The sequence below is a fragment of the Parasteatoda tepidariorum genome, chromosome 2 (assembly GCF_982258835.1).
Source record: "Parasteatoda tepidariorum strain Cologne lab strain chromosome 2, Ptep-v5.0, whole genome shotgun sequence".
In the NCBI taxonomy this organism is placed as follows: domain Eukaryota; kingdom Metazoa; phylum Arthropoda; class Arachnida; order Araneae; family Theridiidae; genus Parasteatoda; species Parasteatoda tepidariorum.
The window spans coordinates 95,639,268-95,645,274 of NC_141756.1; the positions used below are offsets into that span (position 1 = coordinate 95,639,268).

The 6,007-nt window shown below is 28.6% G+C and overlaps 1 long non-coding RNA gene across 1 annotated transcript; it reads right to left on the bottom strand.

Moving 5' to 3' along the window:
- Positions 1-2,573: 2,573 nt before the first annotated feature.
- On the bottom strand, positions 2,574-6,007 carry LOC147815925 (uncharacterized). Its single transcript, XR_015431456.1, has 2 exons — positions 5,865-6,007; positions 2,574-4,862 (listed from the first exon to the last, which is right to left on the bottom strand). It is a non-coding gene; the product is annotated as an uncharacterized LOC147815925 (long non-coding RNA).

A 6,007-nucleotide genomic window follows, 5' to 3' on the forward strand; every position in this document is an offset into this window, starting at 1 on the left:
CTTTTATAAAGGAAAAAGTGCTAATACTGTTTCTCCCACTGTGGTTCAACTAATTCATTTCTAATTTTAAGATTATTAAATTAATAAATTAAGCCAAGTTTGAAATTTATAGGATAATATATAGGCCTTTATGAATATGTAAGAGAGAAAAAAAAGATTGACACTACAATTAAACCATATTGGGCAAGAAATAATTCGTCCACAATTTTGCGGCTTGCCATGTGTTTATTTATATAGCAATAATAAATCAGGCAATGTTTAAAAATTTATATATACAATAAAAAAATCAAAATATCGCCTTTTATGCATATGCAGAGAACACAAGAAATCCTTAGAGCCTATATTCAGGGTGCAAAATACAGGGTGCAAGAAATTTTTCTAATTAGCCTTTTTATTTACATACGACACGGCAGACCACCCCGGGTTTCGAACTGTCTCCCTTGGTACTATCAGTTTGGCGCTTCATACCATACCAAGGGACTGCGACAGTTTGACGGGAATCAAGCTTTAAAGTTATTTCCCGAAATATCACGAGGCGCACCCTATTATGCCTTATTGAGCCGCGATGGCTCAGGGGATTGAGCGTTCGCCTTTCAATGAGGTGAACCGGTGTTCGATCCCGGCAATGGCTGGTCGATACGAGTTCCACATCCGGCTTGCACCGACCACAGTGCTGACGTGAAATATCCTCAGTGGTAGACGGATCATGGGTTAGAGTCCCCTTGCCTGTCAGGCTAACAGTGGGAGGTCCTCGTGGTCTTCCTCTCCATGTTACGCAAATGCGGGTTATTTCCACCAAAAAGTCCTCCAGGAAGGCAAAATTTCTCCCAATACTTGATTCAGGAGTTCTCTTGTCTTCAAGATTGGGTTCAAAATTACAAGGCTACGGAGTTGAACATTAGTAGTCCTAAACCCAAAAATTGGGTCGATCGATGAAAGACGGTTATTAAATATAAAATATTATGCCTTATTATGAGGCTCCTAATTTTCAAACTTATGTGGTTCTTTACGCTATAACGATATACCTGTACGCTATAACGACATACCGCTATAACGATATTAAATTATAGGTTATTGTAACCAGAAGATATCAGCCGTTATATATATTAAGAAACATGAGTTACATTCTTTTACAATGAAGGGATTCTACTCGAACTACACTCATTGCCATATAAATTAGCGCCATCTAGTAAGAATTGTTAGAATGAAATGAAATTTTACATAGGCGAGTACAATGTTGAAAGTAACTGATTAAGAAAATCAAAGCGAAATGATAATTTATTGCTAGACAAATATAAATGAATGAAAGTTTTTGTATTCTCTTGAGTCCCCTCTAATATGAATGCAGGATGCAATACATCTGGTTTTGAGGCAGTAAAGTCCCGCATGGTGTCCCGCGGCATCAAAATCCACAGTTGCTGTACAAACGCTTCCAAATGAACTAAACCCGGATGCTTTCCAATTACTGTCCCAAAATGTTTCAGATATGCCCGTTCGGGAACCAATATTGAGGTCGAGAAGGACAGAGAAGGGTGGTTATGCGACTGAGGCGTTCTTTTGACACATTTTCTGTGTGTGGCCGAGCATTTTCTTGTTGAAAAATGACTCCTGGGAACGCTGCCACGAGTGGCAACACATTAAGCTGGAGGATATCACGAAAGTACCACTGCGTTTTCATGGCACCATAGATCAATATTAAAGGTCGTAATGTGTTGTATGCCATGGCACTACCACAACCACCTAGAGTAGAAGGCCTGGGAGCTTGTTTGTGACGTCACGATCAGAAGGCAGAAAAGAGCGTTGCTGTTTTCTACCTTCAAAGTGATCAGAGGAGGTTGTGAAGATATGAGGATAGTCGATTCCTTATTAGTTTTATTCGATTTATTGTTTTTTCTTTCATTTTTATAAGTTAAAAATAAGAATCAAAATTTTTTATGATCTAAATAATTGTGTATATATAATCCTTGCCTTAAAATAATAAATTTAAAATGAGCCAAAAGACGGAAAAAATCATGATGAAAAATAAATAAATTAACTCAGTAATAAATCTTAGATTAGTTTTTAAAAATTTTTTTGGATTACTTTCATAAGATTTAATCCAAACCTTTTTTTACGAATAAATTTCTATTTTAAACTATTTTAAGAGTAATCAATCATATTAAATAAATATCAATTGATTAAAAATAAAAATATTTTCCTAAGAATTGAAAATTATTACTTAACATTCATTGATGGAAACAAAATGTTATTGAAAAGAACACTTAAGAAAATAAAAGCAAATGTTTATCCTTTATAAACCTTTGAAATATTTATAGCCAATTTATATAATTATTCTGAAATTTTTTTACTTACTGCAGTAAATTGACAAATTAGCATCTGTCGGTCTAATTTCTTTCTATGTTCTTCTGTTTTACATACATGTGTTAAAAATGATTTTATGTGAGTTATTAAATAAGCTGAATCATTACTTTGATGATATAGACTAGAACATTATGAATGAGGTAATTAAGTATATGAAGATTAATTTTATCATAAAGTATAAGTATGCTTTAAAATAATGACACAAACATATATATAGAACAAAATCTTTATTTAAATCAGTGAAGAGAAAATATGTACACAAAAGCAAATAAAATTTTTAAAAATTTTATTTTCAAACATATATCAATTATTATATCATTACTTGCAATTTCAAGATTACTATACTTCTGAAGAAAACATTGTAATTGTCATATATTTTTAAATGACCAAATTTCCAAACATTTTATTTTAAAACATAACGCCATATGGCAAACAAAAATTTGGAACCTTGAAAATTTTTTATTTTATTAATATAATTTCATTATAATCATGCTTGCAAGTTGAGGAAAAAAGCCAAGATTGAAATTTTTTTCTGAATAAAATTTCCAACTTACCACCTCGACATACAAGACATATGCAAAATATCTAGAAAGCTTTACCATAATATATCCAATTTATATACTGAACAAAAAATATTTGTCAACCTCTTCCTTTAATAAAATAACAGAAACATAAAAAGTACACCAGTATAAATAATGAAAGCAATTTTTACTTATTAAATTATATCATTACTTGCGATTTCAAGATTACCACACTTCTGAAGAAAACATACTGTAATTGTCATATATTTTTAAATGACCAAATATCCTAACATTTTACTTTATCAATATAATTTCATTATAGTCATGGGTGCAAATTGGGAAAAAGGTCAAGACTGTAAATTTTTTCTGACTAAAATTCCCAGTATACCATCTCGACATACAAGACAGCAAAATATCTAGAAAACTCTACCATAATACATCAAATTTATATACTGACCATTATCTATTAATCTCTTCCCTTAATAAAATAACAGGAGCATAAAAAGTACACCAATATAAATAATGAATGAAATTTTTACTTATTAAATTATATCATTACTTGCAATTTCAAGATTATCACCAGTATCTATACTTCTGAAGAAAATATATGGCAAATGTCATATATTTTTAAATGACCGAATTTCCAAGCATTTTATTTTAAAATATAACCCCAGAAAGCAATCAAAAATTTGGTAAAAAAAATTCATGGATAATTCAAAATATCTGCTTACATACTGTATTTTACCGTGTATGCTAATGAAACAATCTTTTACGAAAATGCTGACAGTTGATAAAACTGTTAATATACTGTAAAAGCAAAACAATAAATTACTAATGATTGTACAGCAGGCAAATGTATAGCCCTACATTTTATTTTAAAACATAACCCCAGAAGGCAAACAAAAATTGGCTAAAAAAATTTCATGGATAATTCAAAATATTTGATTACATACTGTATTTTACCGTCCATGTTAATGAAACTATCTTTTTTGAAAATGCTGATAGTTGATAAAACTGTTAATATACATGTAAAAATATAACAGTAAATTACTAATGATTGTATAGTAGTTATTAAATACTTTATCATATATGAACCATTCAAATTACCCGACACTTTTGCTCTGGTAACAACATATTTTAAAAACTTGTTGTTTATTCGAAGGAAGAAAATGAAAAAGGATAGTAAATTAAATAAAATATTGAATGAAATGCAGAAATTTCTATACATAATCTAAAATATTCCACTTACTTTTTAAATACCATTCTATACTTTAAATTAAATCTGGAGTTAAATAAATTGTCAACTAAATTTTCCTTTTCGAAAAAAAAAAAACACAAATATCTCGTACTTATGGAACTTTGAACTATATTTAGAGGATGATAAGAAATATATACTAGCGAAAACAAAATTGTAGTTTTCTTATGAGATGTACCACAAAATATAATGTAAATAATGCAAGTAGTTGCCTTACATCACCCAATAATTAAAACTAAGTTAAGTTTTAAAAGTAAACAAGAAGTTCATGAAAAAAAAGACTATTATTTACAATGCAGTTTTAAAACTTTTAAACATTTTAGATTAAATTGAAGCTTTTAATTCCTATGACCTTCCTATTATTTATTTTACAATTTATGATAATAATTAAATATTTATTTTTAAAAGTCTTGACGTAATTAATCATTTTACAATAAACAATAATAATTATATATTTATTTTTAAAAGGGGTGATGAAAAACAATCTACTTTTGGAAAGCAAAAGTGATAATCCTTGTTAATTTAAACATTACAATAAATCTTTAGAAATTTAAGCAAATATTCTTAGTTAAAAACAAATTATAAATATTTTTTGCATAAATGAATCACATAACAATAGCTGCAGCTGTGTGTCTTGTAGAAACCAAGATACTGACTTTTTAAGATTATCATCATAGTTCCCTGGGCACAAGATAAAGCAACAAACTTAAAACCATGCTTGATGCCTGAAAAATAAACAGACATTAAGACTCATGGCTGAAACTAAAATATTAATTTATCAACATCTACCTTAATTTGTCATTGGAATAATGAAAATCAAAAAAAAATTGTTTTACTTCCCAAAAAATATGTAAAATTTTTTTTCTTAGTTATCCGAATTCTTAAATAAATTTTCTTAAGTTTTGGTTAACATAAATGAAGTTCTGCTACATATAGTTAACAATCTCTAAAATAAGCGTTCAATGAAATAATTTATTTACTAAAATTTTCTTGATTCCAAATACTTCTTCTAAAAGTATTTTAACAGCACGCAAGAACTATTAGTAAACAATGACACCAAACCTTGATATAGTATTAAAAACTAATATTTTTATCCCCAAATATTGGTACATTTAGAAATTCTTCTATATTAAAATTTTTCTCAGGCATATTAGATTTAGTAGCTAAATATCAACAAATGTAAATTCTATCAATATTCATAAGCTAAACATATCTGGTACTTTTTACTAAAATGTGTTTAAATTTAATTACTACCAATTACTAAAATTAATATATTTTAATATGCATTCTATAAATCTATAATTCAAACATACTGCAATGTATAATTTATAAATTAAGATATATCACAATTCTAGGGCTATTTAAAATCTTGAGCAGAAGCACAATAAATATTGTACTAACAATTTCTAAGTCCATTTCAATCGCTTAGTTTCATTTAAGATGCTTTAGCTCATGAAGTATGAATAAAAAACACAATCGAATGCTTTTGTAATTTTATATTTGAATACTAAATTAAGTTATTTCATAATTCAAATGCAATTAGATCAGGTAACACGTATAAATACATTAGAGACTCAAATAACGAGTCACAACATAACAACAATTAAAGTTAAATTAAATACGTAGTTTCAATCTGAATTCAAACTTAATTTACAACATATTAGAGATAAATATATTGTTATCAAACATAACACTTTAGTAAAATAAAAATAGCATCTTTTACTTACTTCGATATCTCTTTAATCAAACTTTATATGTTGACAACATTCATAGTAAAGTAATAACGTTTACGTCCAGGAATGGCGTTCTCACCGAGGAGCTACCCGCCTACAGACGCTACCTTCTGATCGTGACGTCACGGGGTTGAAAT